Here is a 23,274-nt window from a genome sequence, read left to right as displayed (position 1 = left end):
ATTCAAACTACAAGGGACAGAGACAAGAATAAAGTACATGAATAAAGAAGATTTCCCCCTTTTGAATATTCATTAGGCAAATGTTCACTATGTTTGCAAGCTTGCATAAGATTTGTGCTTAGTTGCTTAGATTTAGCAGCAACACAAATATAGACTCAGTGGGAATGTATAATTTCTTCTCTCATACATATTCATGATAATGGGGAAAAAATATTTTTACTTCATAAATGAAACCACTAAAAGAACACTTTTCCTGACACAAGCAAGTTAAAGGATGAGGATTGGGAGTTCCTAAAAAGTTAAATGGAAAATATGTGATATGTAAAGAGCCGGAAAGAAAATGATAAGACCATCTCCTTTCATTTTAATATCGCTCATATTCGCTCTGTTAAAAGTAAAGGGAATAACATTATAAACACTGACTGAACTGATGATGAGTTTCACCAAAGCCTTGTCAGGCCATTTTGAAAAACTGCTTTCTATCAAACAGACTAAAAAACTTCTTCTTTGACAGATTTGTGGAAAGACTGAAATCTCCAAAACTGCAAAGATAACATTTCAAAAACACATAATAAACAATATGTAATATCAGACAAAATGTGAGAAATATGAATAACAAAGACAAAACCTGCCTGATGTACTACACTACCTGACAAAAGTCTTGTCGCCTATCCAAGTTTTAGGAACAACAAATCATTTCTTGATTAATTATTTTTATGAAGGCCTCGAGATTATTTTACCAAAATAAAATAGGATCCTGCCTTGATCTCTGCAATGACAATAACTTTTTAATAACGTCATCTGGAATGGCAAAGAAGCATTCTAGCAGGACTCCCAGAGTTCATCAAAACTCTTTGGATTCATCTTCAAAGCCTCCTCCTTAATTTTTTCCTTCAATTGTGATGTGGAGCTGAAGTATGAGTAGGAGCTCTCTTCTGCTGAAGAATTTGCCTTCTCCTGTGGCTTGTAATGTATTGGGTAGCACAAATATCTTGATACCCTAGGCTGTTGATGTTGCCATCCACTCTGCCGATCTTTCTGCATGCCCCATACTGAATCTAACCCAAACCATAATTTTTCCTTCACCAAACTTGACTGATTTCTGTAATAATTTTGGGTCCATACAAGTTCCAATAGGTCTTCTGCAGTATTTGTGATAATTGAGATGCAGTTCTGCAGTATTTGTGATAATTGAGATGCAGTTCAACAGATGATTTACCTGAAAAACCACCTTCTGCCACTTTTCCAAATGATCAACTAGAAGTCAAGTTATTATTTGTTGCTCTTACAACTGGGATCGATGACAAGACTTTTGTCAGGTAGTGTAGGAGGAAAAAAAAGAAATACATACTTCAAGGAGTGAATTCTGAAATGATCAGAGGCATAGTAAATGCAATGTACATATTTTCAGAGAATACAATATAAATAAATTTAAGCAAACTGAGTAAATTCTAATAAACAAAATAAATAATAAAAGTAAATAAAATAAATAATAATAAATAATATAATGCAATTTTAAAATGCTATTTATTTTAAATAATAATTTAAATTTATTTTTATTATTTAATCAGCAATTGACTAAAATCTAGTGTCATCAAAAATCCTTGCAGTATCTCCTATTCAAATGTGAAAAAACGGCCTGGCTCCTTATATCGACTGTGCTTCTATTAATTTATTCCGAATCTGTAACTACAGAGGCACGTTTTCCCAGCGCTCTGAAGCTAAAGTTTACAGACACTTCTTGTTTGATGATGCAACAAGCAGGGAAATGATACAATAAAAAGGTTTATTACCAATAACACAGAGAAAAGAGCTCATTCTTTGAACCACTTGAACTTTCCCTCTTTTCCTTCACAGTCCATTTCTTTGTTCTTCTCTACATCAACATCTGGGTTCATTATGTTGCTTATTTAGTTTGATTGCAGGATGACAATGGTCTTACTATATATGATACCCTCTTATAGAGAGTCATGTACTGCCCCTCTCAGGAATTAGATGTCAAAACCCTGTCATACAACATCAAATATGTTAAATGCCTCATTCATTCATTCATTCATTCATTCATTCATTCATTCATTCATTCATTCAAGCCTTCATTTATCCATTAATTCACTGTACGTCTGGTGGATTAATAACTAATAATACTGAAAAGGCTATTTAAAGATTATACAAAAACACTATATTTTTCTTTTTCTTTTAAGAAAGTGTTAATGTTTCGTAATCAGTTAGTTAGCCAAACAGCGCTTTATTTGAAAGTATATATTTTTTTACAAGAAAATAAGGTCACTTTATTTTGACGGTCCGTTTGTTGAATTTACTGTAAGTTACATTGCATCTACATGCCAACTAAATCTCATTATAAGTAGACTCTTAGGTTTGGGTTAGTGTAAGTTGACATGTACTTGCAAAGTTCCTTATAGTCAGTTAAATGTCTGTTGAAGGAGCAGTATCAACAGATATTAAGCAGACAGTCTGCTAATACTCAAACGAACCATCAAAAATAAAATGTTACCGAAAATAATATTGTTTCAATTGTTTGGTTACTCCATTTTTCCTCAAATAAGCTAGTTATTACTGATTACTTATGTAGTTGTTGTATTAGTTTGGTCTCTAAGTTATCTAGGTCAAAGTCTGTGTTAAGAATTCAAGAACATGCAGAGAAATGCAATTACTTGCTTTAAATGTACTAACAGATAGTCAACATGTTCAAATAAGTAATTAGTTAATAGAAATCATGTGTTATGTAAAATATGTGAGGTAACTAATATGTTCAAATCTCACAATTATGCATAGTATACGTTCTTTTTTTCTGAAATAAAAAGTATATGAAAGTATCAAATATTTTTTTTCAAATGCTGTTTAACAGAGCAAATAAGTTTTTATAGTATTTTCTATAGTATTTAATTTTTCTGGGTGTCACGGTGACGCAGTGGGTAGCACGATCGCCTCACAGCAAGAAGGTCACTGGTTTGAGTACTGGCTGTGTCAGTTGTTGTTTCTGTGTGGAGTTTGCATTTTCTGCCCGTGTTGAGGTGGGTTTCCTCCGTATGCTCCAGTTTCTCCCACAGTTTAAAGGCATGCGGTAAAGGTGATTTGAATACGCTAAATTCGCTGTAATGTATGAGTGTGAATGCAGGAGTGTATGGTTGATTCCCAGTGTTGGGTTGCAGCTGGAAAAGCATCCGCTGTGTAAAATGTATGCTGGATAAGTTGGTGGTTTATTTCACTGTGATTAAAAAAGGGACTAAGCCAAAAAGAAAATAAATGTACGAAATAATTTTTTTTCTGGAGAAAGTCTTGTTTTATTTTGGCTAGAATAAAATCATTTTTTTATGTAAACCATTTTAAGATCAATATTATTACCCCACTTCAAAAGTCCAATTCAATTCATTAACCTTGCTAAATAACCTAGCTAATCCTTAAACCAATTTATCATCGCTTTAAGCAGCATGAATACTAAAATCTTGAAAAATAACTAGTAAAATATTATGTACAGTCACCATTGCAAAGATAAAATAAATCAGTTTTTATGGTTAATATAGTTATTAAAATAACTATGTTTAGCTGTCCTGACAAAAAAAAAAAAAAAAATCTCTTCATTAAATAGAAATTCAGAAAAAAAAATAAAAGTATAACATTTAAGAGGAGGGCTAATAATTCTGACTTCAAGTGTATATTCTTATATAGACTTATCAATCCACCCTTAAGCAGAAATGGGTTAAAAGAAAATGAGCAAATACCAAGAATTGTTTATTGTTTTTCATAGTCAGGTTTCCATTGTAATACACACACATAATTGTGCAGAGTTCAGGTTTGTGTAAAATCTACAGCATCATGATTTAACGAACACATTGAGCTTCAATTTAATAAAAATTTCCAGGTCTAATTTAAATGATTGGTTCATCTTAGTAATTTAGGTGTCATAAACTATAATGTGTTCACCTTTAGTATAATATTGTGATAAAATGAATTATAGTGTACACATTGTACGTTATACTTAACTGCATGTAATTACATCACACTGTACATACATTACAGTATACAGTGCATTACATCGTTTTTTTCTTTCTTCCGCCTATTTATTTTAAGCAAGTATTGACCGGCACAAATGCAAGTCTTATACATCCAGAGGCATTACAGTAAGTACTGTCCCTGCAGGTTACTATTAATGACATCAGAGGTTTGGTAGACGAGCATATGGCTGATGGAAAAAACAGGAACATTCAGTACTAGTTACTCAGCTGTGTTCACATCCGATGAGTGAATGTCTTCACACAAGACAATCAAGTGCTGTGATCTGATTCGTTCGTTACGAATCATCACACATACTCTCCAGACACAAGACGAAACTTGAGAAACCCGAACAGGATGCTTTCTGATGGCAAGCCAAATGCTCACTGACATATGACTCATGGGCCGATTTTTCAGCTGAATTACACTTCAGAGAAGTGTTGCAAATAAATATGGATTCCTTGCCTGTATTTTGGATAAGCGGGTAGCTTATATGTGAGTCAGTCTGATCCTCATACAGCCGACTGAATCCTTGGATCAGTCAGTCGGTTTATCCTTAGCAGAGTGAAAATAATGGAAATGTAATTGAGCAGGGAGACTTATCTGTATTTGCAAACACTGCATACTTTGGTAATCTGTTTTTAAAAGATAACGTTTTGTAATGGTGAAAACACCAAACTTGGTCAAATGACACTTGTGATAATGAATATATTGGTGAAAGGTGACCTGAGGTGTCTTATGTTTTGGTGTGTTGACGTCATTTTTTTTTAAACAAGATGACAAGGCTGGGCAAAACAAGCAGTTCTTTCCCCTTAAAAAAATAGCCAGCGTTTGTTATTGCATTATATTATAGCATTCTGCATAAGTGGTCTGTGTGGCACTAACATCAAACTATACTTTTTTTACCCCAATGGAAAGTGTATTCACTGTATACTGTCTGAATTATTTTCCCCTATGCAGTGCACTATGTGGAATTCACCAAACAGAAAACAGTCAGTGTGAAAAAGTGACTGATTTCAGATTCAGCATAAAGGGATAGTTCGAGTAATGAAAATTTGCTCACCCTGATGTGGGTTCAAACTTTTTTGATTTCCTTTCCGCTGTTGAGGAAAAAAAAAGAAGAAGCTGAAAACCTGTAACCATTGACTCCCATAATACTATAGAAATACTATGAAAGTCAATGGTCCAGCTTTCTTCCAAAAATCTTCCTTTGTGCTCAACAGAAGAAAGAAAGTCTGAAAGGTTTGGAACAAGTGAAGGGTGAGTAAATGATCACAGAATCTTCGGTTTTGGGTGAACTATCCCCTTTAAATGTCTAGGAGATATGATGCTTCAGGTTCTAGAGAGATTTTGATTGATCAGAGTATCTGATGAGAACCTAAAGTGCTGGGTGAGTGTCTGTTTTGAATGGATATATCCTATAAATCTGATTAAAGAAATGCACAAATGTATTTTCTGGCATTATTCTTTTTTTTATAACAACAAGCATATGTTTTAATACATTAATATCGACATTCATGTTTTTTGATGGTAAAAAAAAAAGTTTGTTTTTATTTTTTTTTAAATTCCGACAACTACTGTATTGACATTATTATGCGATGTGTAAGTGCGCCAATTTTTACAATTGTTTTTGAACTTCCAATTCAGTTGCCTATGGGAGAAAACGGTCAAACTACTTGCTCTACAACCAAATGTGCTCATGACTATACATACAAAGTTGAATAATGTTCTAAGAAAAAATCAGTTTGCAACATCAAGCAGTATATAGAGTAATTTTTAATGTCAAAATCAATGGAGGTGAATGAAACCGGAAGTATCAAGCCAAACAGATTCCAATGGCTGCGTCCACTCGTACGTGAAGTAAAAGGTTAATAGTCTCACAGCATATTTTCAAATCTATCACTCAATGACACTCGCATACCCTGTCAGAAACATCTGGGAATAATCTTTACAGTGTCTGGTATGACATTAATGTTGTTTTGTTGTGTTTGCATATATAAATATGGCGATTGTTTAAATCGGAGATGCCCAAAGTAGGGCCTGCGGGCCAAAGTTGCCCCAATGTAACCTTTGACTTGGCCCACCATCCCATGTGATAAGAGAGTGAAAATGTTGGAGATGGTTGGGGCGAATGCCGTCATAAGAGATCATCATTTCTGATTTAACGTGGCTTTTTTGTTTTGTTTGTTTGTTTGTTTTGCTGCTGAGCTACAAAAAAGCAAACTGAAATGAAGTAATTCAATTAAATGTTTGTAAATGAATCTGATTTTTAAAACTGTAAGTAATGTCACTTGATGGATAGAGGACTATGCAGAAGACATCGGCGAGCAAATCAAGGCACAACTAGTGTAATTCCATTCTGTTATAAATGAGATTGTTTTTTATATTTATTTATTTATTTTTAAACAAAAGCTGTATTAGTTAATATAAAGCAATATTAATAAATAAATGAGGAAATTATCCATGGCAACTGTATTTACCTTCGGCCCACTGGCCTCAATTAAGTTGGGTTTTTGGCCCTTTGTACGAAAACATTTGGGCACCCCTTTATAAATACACAATACAGTTACATGTTTATTGCTACATTATCCACCAGTCCTATTCTGTTTGAATCCTGAGGAAACATAGACACTCATACTGAAAACAAAGAAAAGTTCCAAAAATATTTACCATAAATTGATCCACCAGAAAACTTAGGTGTCAATTATATCATGAAGATAAATACAAAAAAAAGCTGTAAGCCATGCAACTGGAAGAACTACTGCAACATATAGTTGAAGTCAGAATTATTAACCCCCCTGAATCATCAGCCCAACTGTTTATTATTTTTTTCTCCAATTTCTGTTTAACAGAGAGATTTTATCAACACATTTCAGTAAATAATATTTAACTAGCTATTTTTCAAGACACTTCTATACAGCTTAAAGTGACATTTAAAGGCTTAATTAGGTTAATTAGGCAGATTGTGGTAATTAGGCAAGTTATTGTATAACGACGGTTTGTTCTGTAGACTATGGAAAAAATAGCTTAAAGGGGCTAATAATTTTGACCTTACATTTTTTTTTTTTTAAATTAAACACTGCTTTTATTCTAGCCGAAATAAAACTAATAAACCTTTCTCCAGAAGAAAAAAATATGATCAGACATACAGTACTATGAAAAATTCCTTGCTCTGTTAAACGTAATTTGGAAAATATTTCAAAAAGAAAAAAAATTCAAAAGGGGGCTAATAATTCTGACTTCAGCTGTATATATTAACGTGTGCAGATATTGTTGTGTTGTCCCATTTCTTAGGGCTAAATTTGAAGCACTTTCACACTCTGTTTCAAGGGCCAAAGGGAAGAAATAGGAGTAAAAAAAACATACACGTATATAGAAATGGATTCAGGCCTTAATCAAAAATTTGGTAACATTTCAAGTACCAATTTACACTATACAAGCACCTCTGAATAGTGTCAAGATCACATTTCCAAAACATTCAGCCATTGAAAATGACTGCATTGGTCTTTCATACGTGGTTCATAAATGAACTGGAAGGATTTTGCATTGCATATTTAGAGACTGGCAGTAATGAACAGGCAGCTGTCATCCTCGCACTGGCCCATTAGCACACGAGCGTGTAAGAGCAGCGCTTCCTGCTGGATCACTACGATGTAAATGGCTGTTTCACATGCTCTGATCTGTGCGTATGTGTGTGAGTGAGTGAAGCAGCGGAGAGCTCAGCTGTGTGTGTGTGTGTTTGTGTGTTGTGACTGTGGGGGAGATATTTCCAACAGCCTTGCACTGACATTTCATATCCCTGCCACAATGATGACAGAACATGACTCCCTCTTCACACATACACCCTCTCAACACACATACACCCTCTCAACACACACACGTGCACACCTCAAAGAGAGGGAAAGAGATGAGTTAAAGAGTGAAAGCTTGCAATGATAATACAATTTCCGTAGGGCATCTATGATAATGCAATTTGCTGCAAAATTTCACACTTGTCAAAGTCATTTCGTTATATTTCAGTCAAAACAAAATGTAATTGAAAACAATTATTTTTAAATAAAAGTTTAGAAAGAGGGGGGAAGAATCCCTAAACAATAGGCTATATGCAGAGCTAGTGTTTCTTCCCATACCGATAAATTTTTCCTTTTTTTACAGTTCCTTTTACAGCATCGATGTCGTAATATAATTAAAATGTTATAAGTTAAATAGACTTCAGCATTCATTTAGTCTTGAAGTGTAAACCAAGACGAAAAGTCGTTTACATGCATGTGCCCGTCTGGATTAGCAGGCGAGTGCAGAAACGCCATTAGAAACAGGCGCGGAAAAATGTATTTTAATGCAGTGCCTCCTGCACAATCTTAGACCCACTTAGCGTTTATCAATCAGACAGTGAAGATTGTTGATTTTTAAAGAAAACAGACCTTAATCACGCCAATATTGTAATGTCATACAGTTCACAGGAAGTGTTTGACCCAGGTTACTGACAAATTAAAAGTCCTTTAGCATACTCTGCATATGTAACCCCTTTCGAGCCGAATTATGTTACAATTTTCTGAAAAATGTAAAAGTATATTTTCACAGTTCTTCAGGCTCCAATAAATAAGAGTAAATTATATATATTTTTAAATTTGCACCCTTTAATAGTTACTTTTTATCCATTTCAATGGATATCATGTGAAAACAGTTGTACTTCTGAACATCATGCTGTACCAAAGAAAAAAATAAAAAACATGATACATGATTGCTGCACTGTAAACCCTGCTGTTGTCATTCATTTATTCATTCATTCATTCATTTTCTTTTCGGCTTAGTCCCTCTATTAATCAGGGGTCGACATAACGGAATGAACAACCAACTTATCCAGCATATGTTTTATGCAGCAGATGCCCTTCCAGCCGCAAGCCAACACTAAGAAACACCCATACACTCCTGCATTCACACAAATACACTACAGCCATTTTAACTTAGCCAATTTACCTATACCACATGTCTCTGAACTGAGGGGGAAACAGGAGAATCCAGAGGAAACCCACACGAACACTGGGAGAACATGTAAACTCCACACAGAAATGCCAACTAACCCAGCATTGGCTCGAACCAGTGACCTTATTGCTGTGAGGCGATCATGCTAACGACTGCGCCATTGTGACGCTGCTGTTGTCATAACTAACGATATCTAATATAACTTGACATTACTTAAAATACCAAGTTTTGGCATCAAAACTTAAACAGTTGTGTTTAACTTACTTATTAGGCAGCAAAACACTTTAAATTATTATTTTAAGTTCTCTGAACCTAACATTTTAATTCCTTTTTCATGATTTACCATGTCTCTGTTTAAAATGATGAGTTGCGCTTGAAATTCTGCTTTGACAACTGCGCTGATTGGCTGATACATAAGACACAAGATGGTCATTTTGCTTGTGATGCTGACGCGCAGCAGGACAGAGGCACTACCTGAACCCATCTGATGAAAGAGAAAAGTTATATTAGTAAGCAGATATTTAAATGCTTATATACATTTTTCTTAATTGATATACACGACATGGTTGCATAGTGGGTAGCGCCACCGTGGGTAGTGTGGGGGTTGAGTGTTGGGCTAGCGACCCACCTTGTAAAAATGAGATGGTACAAAGCTGTGTGCAAACAAATGCCAGTAAGTTGTTGTTAAAATAAAGTATTACCAGCAAAAACAGCTAAGCTAACAAAACAAAGTAAAAAAAAACTTAAATATGGCAGGAAAGATAATAGCTTTAAATAAATCAAATTAAAATAAGTAACAATTTGAAACGCAGCGGTTGTTTGCCTGGCTTTGAAAAGGCCAGTGGGAAGCTATGGAGAAAGGGATCTTGTAGTAAGTTTACACATATAGAGGCATAAGCAGCAGACTGGAGAGATGTGACAGGGGTGTCTGCGTATGTGAGAGTGTGTAATGAGGCTTAGCCAGGGAGAAGGACAAATCCCTGCTCTCTCGTTGAGCGAGATGTGACGTCATAGCAAAGCCCTGCCATTAACACGCTATAGGAAAGATTTCACACATTAATCTGCTGACAGCTCTTAGGTAGTACAGCAAATCAGCAAGATTATCTTCACCCTTTCTCCAAGACATGCCTGAGCACACTAGTGATACATAGTTATTTCTGCAAACATGCATTTGTGAATCTGCTAAGTATGTGGGCCATATGTGCTTAACTTTATTGCAATTTTTTCTGGTATTTTTCCAAATTTATTGAACAGCTTGCTCACTCAGATAAGAAGTGCTCAAAGTGTTGGTCTTTTTTTAAATCAATGCTTAAGACACATCTGTATACTTTGGCATTCACTTTGGGTTTTAATACAATGAAGTATTTTTTTAAATGTTATTTATTTAAATTGTTTTCTGACTTTGTGAGGCAATTTGATCAGCGATGGTTGTGTTTAAATGTGAGGTATAAATAAAAGTTGTATTTGAATTGAATTAGAAAGAAAACAGAAATGCTTAAACTGATCAACCATCAAGATGATACATGATTGTGGCAATACACTTACTGGTCACTTTATTAGGTACACCTGCTCCAACTGCTTGTTAACGCAAATTTCTAATCAGCCAATCACATGGCAGCAACTCAAGGTATTTAGACATGTAGACATGGTCAAGACGATCTGCTGCAGTTCAATCCAAGCATCAGAATGGGAAAGAAAGGTGATTTAAGTAACTTTGGACGTGGCATGGTTGTTGGCGCCAGACAGGCTTGTCTGAGTGTTTCTAAAAACTGCTCCCAACCTGAGAATAAAAGCCTATAAAGCAATGGAAAACAAGGGCGACACAGTGGCGCAGTAGTAGTGCTGTTGCCTCACAGCAAGAAGGTCGCTGGATCGAGCCACACCTTCTGTATGTAGTTTGCATGTTCTCCCTGCATTTGCGTGGGTTTCCTCCGGGTGCTCCGGTTTCCCCCACAGTCCAAAGACATGTGATACAGGTGAATTTTTTGGCTAAATTGTCCATAGTGTATGAGTGTAAATGACTGCGTATGGATGTTTCCCAGAAATAGGTTGCAGATGGAAGGACATACACTGTGCAAAACAAGTGCTGGATAAGTTGGCAGTTCATTCCGCTGTGGCGACACAGGAATAATAAAAGGACTGAGCCAAAAAGAAAATGAATGAATGAACGAATGGTAAACAAAATAGACTTTATTACTGTATAGAACACTATAAAATTGTATGTTTCCTCTTTCTGAGTTATATTGTGTTTGGTCACAACGAGATGTCATGTCAAACAATAACTGATGTTATGAAGAAATCTGGAGTAAGCAGTAAATCTCTTTGTTTGGATATAGGTTTAACATTCAAAACAGTGTCACAGACATGATACTGTACAATATATCTATATATATATATATATATATATATATATATATATATATATATATATATATATATATATATATATATATATATATATATATATATATATTTTTTTTTTTTTTTTTTTATTGCACTCTACAACCTCGACCAAACCAGCTCTATAGATTCCAGATTTTAGGTTTATTTACAGTATAATTGTCACACAAAACTTTTTACTGGTGTATTGCAAACAAAATATCATCCATTCCTAGAATCAGCTAAAAAAAAAAAAAAAGAAGGAAAGAGAAAAATTGTGTCATACCTTTAGAGGTGAGACCTAAAAGGTTCCTAAAGTGCAGTGGGATTACACTGAACAACATTTCTTGGAGTTGTTTCAGAGACATGTCAGACAGTTGAAGCTGTCTGGAGCTCAGACTCAAATCAAATGAGCAGCAGGTCTCTCTTCAGCACCATGGACAGCGCCATAACAACAGCACAACACTGGGAAGAGAATGTCAGGACAAGGCATGGGTGGCCAATCATCACAGATCGTAATGTCAATCGCAGCTCTGCAAAGAGGGTACTGGAGTAAAGAGAAAGCTCATTTTCAGACTCTTTTTCCTCCAGGTATTGAGTAGAGCTGCAAGTATTTACTCCAGAGTTATTTCCAAAATATCATCGTCACCTTTTAATCCAAAGTCCTGCCCACATAGTGCAATTTCACACCCAATTTGGTTACCTGAGACAAATTTTGTAATTCCTAAAAGATTACTTTTTAATCCTAGGATTTGCTGTTGTGATCAAATATTCCTTTCGATGAAATTCTAAAAGTTTCAGAAGTTTTAAAATACTTTCCTGCAATCTGACTTCTCTGTTAAATTAAGAACCAAATATAACCTACTGATGCAATCACTGCAACAACTTCCTCTGGGAAAAGTTAAAGTTTATAATATATATATATATATATATATATATATATATATATATATATATATATATATATATATATATATATATATATATATATATTTCATGTGTAATTAACTACTATTCAAATTGTTTTAAGGAATTGTTTTCTGTGAGATATCATTTCAGAATTCAGGTTACTGATTGTGTCATGGATTCACAGGGGGATCATGTTTTTACAGGCAGACAAGCTATAATCTTAAACCTTTTATCATCTTTACCCATTATCATTATTTAATCTGAAACATAATTTCTATTTAGCACAGGTTTCTGGTGTTTTGGTCTTGAACAACATTTCTCAGGGAAATGTATGGTTGGTTTTAAGTTGCATGTTTACATTATAAAACTTAATCTCACTCTGACAAAAAACAGTACTTTGACTTGTTTACTGTCAGAAAATGGTTTTTCAAAGCCTTCACCCTCTCTGTTTCTCTGACCAAGTAGCAAACATCTCCTAGCCTTCTAGAAAGCTTGATTACTATGCTTCTCCTTGATAACGGAGCTTCTCCTTGATAATGTAATAAATGAATAATGTATTAGAATGACTTGTGAGGGATCATGTGACACTTAAAACTAATGTTAATAGTAATGTAATATTTTAGTGATAATGCTTAAAAAATTAATTCAAAATTATTATTATTATTATTATTATTATTATTCGAAAACATTTTCACATAGAAAAATGCAGTTTAAATTTTGCTTTTGGTTAACTCAGACAACTAAAATAAAAATAGGTTGGACTTTTCAGTGCCTGACAGGAATAGTACCGACAAGTTGATGCAAAAAGAGCTGTAAAAAAAAAATGCCATGTGCTTTCCACACTTCATCGCTTCGAAACCACTTAAAACTAGAGTAATAATGCAAAAAAATTATCAGAAATATTTAAAAACATTATCACATAGCAAATAGCAGTTCAAAGTTACATAATATTTGATGTAGGTTAATGGTTTGGGGGTGTGATTTTCGAAAATCCTTTCTGTAACGTAGCTCGCATAAAATGTTTTAGCACAAATCAGTCACATTAAATTACATACTTAAATCAGTGTGTTTGAGAGTAATGTCATCCAGAACCTGCATAAGACGCTCAAATGAATTGACAGGGCATACAAAATGTACTTTTAAAAATGCTTCAAGCTTTGGTTTATAAAAGACATGTCTGTTGAATAAAACAGCATCATCATAACAAATCATGTGGAGGGAGATTTGAGATTTATATTATTGCTGTTGTTTCATAAGAGCTTCTGTTAGTGTTAGTCAAGCAGTTCTGGCATGTTTAGATCCTACAAACACTCTCGCAATACACACACATTTGTTTTTGTGAATTGTGGGGACATTCCATAAAATTCCATTGTTTTGTTTTCTATTGCCCTACCCCTCCTAAACCCAACCCTCACAGGAAACTGTATACAGCTTACTTTCTGAAAAAAGTACCGGTAATAATAATTCTGTATGATTTTTAACCTTTTTGAAAAATGAGGACATCAGTAATGTCCTCATAATTCATCTTCTTGTAAATCCTGTGTAATATGTCATTATACCCATTTGTTTCATGATATGTCACAAAAACACATGTGCACATACTTGTAAAGCAATCTTTATGGGAACTTCCCTCTGACGTATGTTTTCAGATTATTTTCAGTGTAATTTATGAGCCATTTTCCACACGGAGACCTAAAAAAGTACTGGTATTGCTATATTTGTAGGGACATTTGGTCTCCACAGTCTGATAAATACAAGTTCAGACACACTTCCTGTCCATTCAGCTTTCCTTTCCTGGGCTGTATAGTGAGTATCTCCCTGAGCGTGTCTGCATGCTGCTTTTCACACACCTAAAATAGAACTGAGCAGATACAAGAACCCTTTCATTTGCATTTGCGCTAGAAGAAACTGGTGAATAGCTCTGTGAGGGTCTTTTTGCTCTCCCTCTCTCTTTCTTCCCCTCACGCTTTTCTTGCTCCAGGGGCAACTCTTCATGATCAAACATGTCTATTCATCTGACTGGATGGAGCCGCCTAAAAGTAAATCCAGAAAGATGGATAGAAAGGAAGAAACAGAGAGACAAGCACATCAGCCGTTCTCTTTATCTGACAGTGATATTTGCTTTTTTCCGAAAGCAGTCTGATGGAAAACAGATAACCGATGACCTCCAATGCATCCGGCTCGTCCTGCTCTTCTTTCATTATGAAATGAGACTTTAAAGTTTGCTTTTGGCAAACTCAAGACAAATAAAAAAGAAAATAGGTTGGATTTTTCAGTGCCTGACAGGAATAATACTGACAAATAAAGATGAGGCAAAAAGAGCTATAATAATAATGACATGTGGTTTCCACACATCTTCACTTCACCCGGATCACTGAGTACCTGTCTGTAAAACCGCCGTCTTTAATGCTCAGTGGCTCAGTGTAATTCTAAATGACAAGCATCAACGTTTGTTTTATTCTCCTCCTGAAACCACAGGCTGTATCTGCTCTATTAATAATCTATGCTTTCAGCTCCACTGCATTATGAGGTCGGCTCATGCAACGGGAGCAGGACAGGAAAATCAAGAGCTCACCTGTAACCTGCCTGAGACACCCAGAGGCACAGAAAGCTGTGAGGGAGCACTAAATAGGGGAAAACACCAATGTACAGTAGATTAATGATATGATTAGAAACACACACACACACACATAAACTACCTTTGAAGGTTTAGAGATCTTTTAGTTTAAATGTCATAATTGGCTTATAACTTATAAAGAGTTAAATAAAGAGACAATTCTGAGACAAAAAATTTATATCACTACTCTATGTTCCCAGAGTTTTAAAACACAAACTATGGGAATTTTTTTTATCACAATTACAACAAATAAAGCCAGAATTTTAAGATATCCAAGAAAAAAATCTGCATTTCCAACAAGCATTTTTTGTTTTTAAAAGATGTCTAGTAGTTGTCTAAACATAGTCGTCTAAACATAGTGGTCTTGGCTAAAACAAGGCTAAATTTGGGCTGTCAGTGAAAATCTAATAGACGTCTAAGAATAGCTCAAAACTAGACTAGTCATCAAATAAACAGAAATGACTGACTACACATAAAGTCTGTCTAATCTATCTATTTGACGACTAGTCTAGTTTTGGGATGTTCTTAAATGTCTATTAGATTTTCACTGACAGCCCAAGTTTAGCCTTGTTTTAACCTATTAGATGTCTATTAAACACAAAATTGTTTCCTGGGTTATGAGTGAGATATTGACTCAGAATGGCAGGAAATAGAGTGTGGAATTGCAATTTAATTTAACTAAAAAGAAAAGAGAGAAATAAAGATACAAATAATTGTGTACACATTGTATTTAAAAGTTCTCAGAATTGTAAGATACCCTTAATGGGCTATATGCACACAGACTTTTATTTCAGCCAGCCAGCATCAGCGCTTTATTGTTTTTCTATTACAAAATTGCCTTGTTTAAGGTCTAGAGTGTGTCTGAATCCACTTTTAAGGACTGCAAAATATGCTCTTCGCCAAGGTGCATCATCTAACATGGTTGTGCTTATTTTCTTAATAAGTTATGGTTGTGTTTTGAGCATAACATGCATTAATCTGAGACTCATTTTACATCCCCTTTAAGAGTCGCCATGGCACCTTTGCTATTTGCGCCATGGCACCTTTGCTATTTACATATTTACATGGCAGCCTTTGTAAGTGGAAAAACTAAACATGCTTCACTAGCGAGTAAAACAGACCATCTGCAGTGAGGACAAAGAACGAGCCTCCTCCGTTCAGCCTCTTTACTTTTACTCTTTGCATTACTCCTTTATTTTCATGGATGAAGAAACAGTGTCGTACGCACTCATCTATTAGCCTACATGTTTAATTTAGTTTGTTTAGCGCAAATATTTGTTTCAAAACTATCTCTAAATTCAGTTCCAATTTCCAGCAAACAAATAAATAAACATTAATAATGAAGTGTGGTCAAAAAGCTGAGTTATATCCAAACATACATCCAATTCCTATGCCCCATAAGGTCCAAAACCCGACAGGTGGACAAATCTTGTTTTTAATAAAACAAATATAAATATTCATTCATTCGTTTTCTTTTTGGCTTAGTCCCTTTTTTAATCAGGGGCTGCCACAGTGGAATAAACCGCCAACTTTAAGCTGCATCCCATCAATGGAAAACATCCATACACACTCATTCACACACATACACTACGGACAATTTAGTCAATTTTGGGGGAAACCGGAGCACTCGGAGGAAACCCATGTGAACACAGGGAGAACAAATCTAAATATGCGTACAATAAATAATTATATTTATTAGATGATAATAATAATAACATTATACTAAAGCATACTGTCATGAATAAACTGAAAAAGCCTGCCAAGATGAAGAAGGCATGGAGGTAGTGGTGTTTATATTTATGTAGAAAATAAATTTTTTTGCAAAATTTTATTTTTTTATTTTTTTCATTTGATAACATATTTGTGTGTTGCTGTATATCCTGTGTGTATTAAGCAATGTGTAAGCAATTGGATGCATAGGCGCACAACTAACGCACTCTGCGCTGGACTTTGAACCTGCTTTCAGTTGTTCAACAACGCAGTCTATTTCAGTTCCACAAACCAGCAATGCACCAACAATGCGCCTTAACACATCTCCACTCTAGAGAGTGGCGCAAATGGATTTGCTATTTAAACAACAAGGCGCAAAACCTGAAAACTAGGGTTGCGCTGGCCTTAAAATAGCAACAAATCGTACAAAACTCATCTTGCACCCTGTTGCGTCAGGTGTATGATAGGGCTCCAACTGTGCGTATACCTTATTGCAAGATAAAATGTTAAAATCTATATCCATATCTTAATGAACTGGACTTTTTTGTTGATTGTTTATTTAATTTTAACTTATTGATTCATTAATTGTAAATAATATTAATATTAATTATTTATATATTAATAATGAAATAATATTACTTAAGAAAATCTCCAGAACAAATGTACATTCAAAGCTCTTGTAACTTTTCCTGTCCTGTTGCCCTGTTAGTAAATAAACTACTTCAATTCGACACAAATGCTGGTCAGGTCTCCAAAAAGCTCCCAAACTTGGCCTTAGAGAAAGCCAGCGAGAGCTGAGAGAAGGATTCACAATAGATAAGAAGCACTGACTTGTCCTTTTCTCTGCCTTTAATAAGAGTTTGCACCTGTAAGGCAGAGTGGACCAGAATAATAATGGCTGAAGGAGAGAGGTCAACACCGCTGCTCTTTAAAGTCTTCAGGTCGCGTCCGAGCAAAACGCCTGTCCAGAGGAAACAACTGCAAATCGTGAGCAGGCCAGACTCCCTTTTTCTCAAGCCAACATTCAATCCTGCCATTACTCTTCAACACACATATGGAGCAGTAAAGACAAGTCACTAATGAAGCCACAGCAAGAGAGAAAAAGAATTTCCCTAAGCAGATCTGCGAGATGAGATTACTGACCTCAGATCAGCAGGCAAACAGGGACAGAAAAACCAATAAACACAGAAGAAGATCAGTGCATGCAGAGGCTGAGCTGATGTGTGTGCGTGTGTGTGTGTGTGTGTGTGTGTGTGTGTGTGTGTGTGTGTGTGTGTGTGTGTGTGTAAGTGTGTATAATGTGCCCTTATGCCACATCGGGATTTGATGGTCAAAGCAATTTACGACTCGCCATACCAGAAAATTCATTAATACATAAATTACACACAGATGAGAAAGCCTGCATCTCAGAGACAAATCCTGAACAATATTCATCCTCACGCTTTTCTGTAGCCCAGAGGCCTCTACGGCTCTGACCTGCTGGATGCTCTTTAAGATTAGCAGATTTATTGAGGTCATATGAAGAATAGAGATGTTATACGTGTGTTTTTTTTTTTTTTTTTAGTTTGTCTATAAAAAAACTATCTACTTCCAAAAGAATTTAAACTGAAATAGTTAAATGTTTTATTTTTCTTATACAAGAATAAAATATTTAAAAGTAGTTAAGGATGCTCCGATCAGGATATTTGCAGCCGATACTGAGTGATTGACTGATACTGAGTCATTGTGATCAACCGATACCGAGTACTGGTTCTGATGCTTCAAGCTTTACAATGCATAAAACATGTTTTCCCTCTAAGTATGATACCTAATTGGAGATCTCTCTTTACCTACGAGAATAAATTAAGGATGCTGCATTTAATACCTTAAACGTTTCTTATAGCCATTTATGTTTGCGCATGTCATGGTCAGAAGCAGCTTTATGGAAAATAATAGATAAAACTAGTTTAAAATGCTAAGAAAAATGACAAACAATGCAATTGGGAAACAATGCAAATGATGGAAGAAGAATTCAACGCGTCTCATTGAAGAAAAATTTAGCAGTGCATATTTGATGCATAAAAAGTTAAAATGCATACCTATAAATCCATTACTAAAAGGAAACAGGAATTAGTACAAGAAGTTATAATATTGAATATTCATGTTTAAAAATATATATATGTTTTATTTTGCAATATTTCCAGCCAGGTTTAAGTAAACTTGCAATATGTCAAAAACACAGAAGTTCTTTCAGTTTTTATATGTAAAAAGGCCTAAATATTTGAAATATTTTGCTCATCTCAAACTAATACAAAGGCTTGTAACCGGTTCATGAGGTCAGATCAGCGAGTACCGATCGAGTCATTCAATGTGATTATTTGCTGATACCGATCTCTGGTCGATTGATCAAATTATCTCTAATAGTAGTGTAATATGCCGATCGTATATAAGATCATATATGTTAGGGTATAAATTAAATACCCCTATATATGTACATGTCCAAATTATAATTATTTTCACTAGCCATGCAAGAGCAAATTAATTACTGTAATAAATTTCTTAAGTAAGTAAATAAGTAAATTCAATGTTTTATGTAATAGCCAAAGTGTAGCAAAATATAATTAATGAATGGATAAATAAATACAAATATACGTGTTGAAAAAAATTGCTGGGTTCCACACAAATGATTTATTTTGAGACAACATGAAGAAAGTAAGTTAACTTAATATTTTTTTTTAATAGATTTAACATGAAACAATTAAGTTGTCCCCCTAAAAAACTCAAGAATTTTGTTGTTTCAGCTCAAGTTAAATAAGTAATTTGAATAAGCAGCAAATGTCATTTTTCAACCCAGGCTCATTCTGTATACATACCCCTACATACATTTCTGAGGAGCGCCAAATACGTCGCAGGAGCTACGTTTTTGGCAGTTTTTGTTCTTTCAAATCTATCTAGGCTGCTGTCTTTGCATTTTTTTTTTCTAATTTTTTTTATTTATTTTATTAGGTTCATCTTAGGTCAGACAATAAAATATACATAATATTGATACATATAGATATACGCACTGATACAATTCACCAAACAAGAAATTTTCAGGAAAACATAATTATACACTAAATAAATATATAAAGATAAAATTCCACATTTATACACAAAGATAAACAAACATAAGATGAAAAAAATAAAAGAATGAACAAATAAAAATAAATAATACAAAGAAAGAAAGATAAAAAGGCAATTAAGATATAGGTGTCTCCTTAAAAAAATTAGAAAAGGGCTCCAGACTTTCTGGAACTGTTCTGGCTTTTGTTTTATTGCAAACCTTATCTTTTCCATCCGAAGAGCATGCAGGGTCTATGCTTTTTAATATCTCAAATTTATCTTGCGAGTGCTATTCATGCCTGCTCTTGTGTAAATCCACCAGAGGGCGATGTCGACTGACTGACTGACTGACTGACTGACCAATCGACTGACCCACCCTCCCCCTTCCCTAAATCTAACCAAAAGTGTTTTCAAAAGCAATTCAGAAGAAGATTTTCAGAATGAGCCTATGTTGCAGTTTTCTTACTGTAAATTGGGGTAGAAATAAGTAAATGACATATTTTATTTTATTAGCCATGTAAGAGGGAACTGTTTAATGCTGAAAAAAATTAATAAATGTAAATGATAATATAATAAGCAAAAGTAAGAGTGAGTTATTTATAATATTCCAAATTATTAATATTAAAATTTCTAATCACTGTAAAACTATTAAATGCATGGATTCATTTCTGTTACAGCAAACTGCAATCAGTTATCAGGCAAATAAAGGAATCATGTAATGGTATTGCAAAACTGTGGGAAACAGAACAACACCAGCATCCCCAATGCACAACGCAATGTCGAACTGCATACTTTCATATCACCAAAGCAAGAACTGATTTCACTACAGAATATTCTGGCAAACTCTCAGAAATGTGGTCAATGTGACAGGATTTGTTTTATCCGCTCACAGAGAACAAACCATTGAGCTCTGTCAAGGAACACTGCCATCTTCTTTTCTTGGAGAGAAAAAGATTTCGCTTTGCCCATGTGAGGATGTTTAAATCGTCCTCATATTGAAGTCCTCAGTAGAAAATTAATTGCTTAACCAAGCATTAAGCCTGTGTGATGGAATCATATTTCAGCAGAAAGCTCCCCATTGAAGGCAATTATGGCGGAGTGTGGCGAGGGCCGCGGGGCTCCGAAACCCTCACTGAAGCTCAAATTCAGTCTGCTTTCAAGGTCACGACTCAAAATCTCAAGTTTCAAAGGGCCGAGATTCATTACAACATTTAGGGCCTTTTAAAGTTTCAGAGCATTGAATATGAGTTACCACTGGATCAAACTCTTGCTGACCCTCGAGCTGGTTATTTTTACCTCAAAAGTGTCCATCAGACAGTCAGATTCATCTATTTTCTCTCCATCATGCTCCTCTGCTACTGCTATCTGCCAAACGCTATACCACTTTGTCATTGCTGCTCATGTCCAATCAAATATGATGTCAATCAACTCTCCATAGAGACATCAGAAGCTTCAGCACAAGTTTGCTGAATTCATTTTGACTTGACAATTCTGGGTTTTGGCCTAGTGGGCCGGAAAAAGGCTGTTAAAATTAATCCACTGTCAATATTAATAATGTACTCACTTGAACAAAATGCTACAAAACCCTTACATTTTTCATTGTTTCTTGAAGTAAAATTGTAAATATGCTTTAAAAAAAAATCAAAAACTAAACAAAACTAAATATGGGAATAAAATACACAATTACCAATATATATATATATATATATATATATATATATATATATATATATATATATATATATATATATATATATATATATACAATATATATATATATATATATATATACAGTATATATATATATATATATACAGTATATATATATATATATATATATATATATATATATATATATATATATATATAAAATTATTATTATTATTTTTACGAAGACTGCATTTATTTCATAAAATAAATGCTAAAAAATAATGCAAAAAATATTAATAAAATAGTATATTCTGTGAAATAATAATAAAAAAGTAGTAAGATCAAATAGTAGTACCATTTAATTTATTTACCCTTTATTTTACCAGGAATTTCCTATTGAGATATGCATCTCTTCTACCAGGGGGTCCTGGCCAAAATGGCAGCACAAAAAGTTTCACATACAAAATTAGACGCACATAAAATATCACATATTAAAATTTACACAAAACATTCACATGATTCTTCTCTGTAAGACTTTAAAATATTTTTTAACTATTTGGAGAATTGTTTCTAACAAGATAACACTGCATTACATCCCATAATGTTGGGCCAATTGAGGAAAATGCTGTTTACCAAGCTCCATGCATACTCTAGGAACAGTTATATGTAACTTAAAAGAATTTATTGTACTATAACTACAAGTTTAACATGATAAAAGATTAAACAATACATATGTACACACACAACCATGTTAAGAAAAAAAAATTCTTAATTTTGATTACTTATTTCGTTTATTTACACTGGTTACTATTTACTTTTTGCAGCTGAACAATAGAATTACAATGATCACATCAGGTAGACCTCATTTTTTGAATGCCATTTTACATGACATTTTTTGCCTTACTACTGAAACTGCACTATACTACACTAGAAGTGTGGAATAATGCAAACCAACACTTATCCGTGATTCAGCATCTACATTTAATATTGTCAAAAAGGTTTAATATTATTAATTATATTATAAACCTTACCATTACGTGAGTGAGTGAATATTCTTTGCTTCAGAATGGCTGTATTTAAGTTTCTGTTGTGTTTTGTCTGTTGCAAATAGCCCAAAAGATTAGGACTGCAAATTTCATCATGTAGCGTGTTGTTAGGACATGGGGTTACAATGTAACCTGCTCAACTAACGTTTCTATTTGTAACATTTCTTGTATTTTCTTATTAATAACCTCATGTGGAACTCTGAATTTGCGTCTGCAACTGTTCACCTGGTGTTGCATTTCGGTCATGGGTGCATGCTCTGAGAGCCTCCCTGACTGAATAAATCAAATACGCAGTTTTCCATCAAGGCAATCCGGGGTTCTGAAATATACTGTAATTGGCTAAAATAGCAGTAGGTGGGTTAAAAAACCAAAACAAAGACAGACATTCCGGCATGTAACAGACTGACACCTGCTCAGATATCTGACTTTAGCATTGTTCAAACAATGCTGTCTTTTAAATATCTGCAAATATATTATGCCATGTTCATGCTGTGAAAGAGTCAAAAACTTACATACAGAATCTTTAAAAAATGTATTACAGTTTGCATAAATTTTTGACAGCACAACCAACCTGTTTCAGCATTCAAAATCAATTTTTTCAATATTTTATCTTGAGCAACAAATCAGAATAGCATGGTTTCTGTAGGATCGTTTGATTATAAAGAATAGAATAAATGTTTATTTTCAATATTATATACTTTGAAAATGTATTAAAACTGAAAAAAAATTCTTTTGAATTGCAAAAAACACACAATTTTACTGTATTTCCCATTAAAAACATGAAAAATCCTCATGACTGCAGGCTCTTGACCAACGTTGATGATGCAAATGTTGAAAAAGAATAATCAGCATCATTATCACCTATCAAAACATCATAAATCTCTTTCA

General features: G+C 34.2%; 1 protein-coding gene and 2 long non-coding RNA genes across 4 annotated transcripts in view; 1 reads left to right on the top strand and 2 right to left on the bottom strand.

Annotated features, from left to right (window-relative positions):
* Window positions 1-23,274, top strand: part of LOC141375626 (uncharacterized) — a 460,251-nt gene that overhangs the window by 330,580 nt on the left and 106,397 nt on the right. The gene's annotated exons all lie outside the window — the stretch shown is intronic.
* Window positions 1-23,274, bottom strand: part of ajap1 (adherens junctions associated protein 1) — an 85,399-nt gene that overhangs the window by 48,727 nt on the left and 13,398 nt on the right. The gene's annotated exons all lie outside the window — the stretch shown is intronic.
* On the bottom strand, window positions 5,487-9,464 carry LOC147842629 (uncharacterized). The gene is made up of 3 exons (XR_015497889.1): window positions 9,053-9,464; window positions 7,271-9,008; window positions 5,487-6,809 (listed from the first exon to the last, which is right to left on the bottom strand). It is a non-coding gene; the product is annotated as an uncharacterized LOC147842629 (long non-coding RNA).

Source organism: Danio rerio, chromosome 8 (assembly GCF_052040795.2).
Source record: "Danio rerio strain M-AB ecotype USA chromosome 8, GRCz13ab, whole genome shotgun sequence".
In the NCBI taxonomy this organism is placed as follows: Eukaryota; Metazoa; Chordata; class Actinopteri; order Cypriniformes; family Danionidae; genus Danio; species Danio rerio.
Note: the sequence above shows the minus strand (reverse complement) of the source record. Positions and strands in the feature narration are given on the sequence as shown.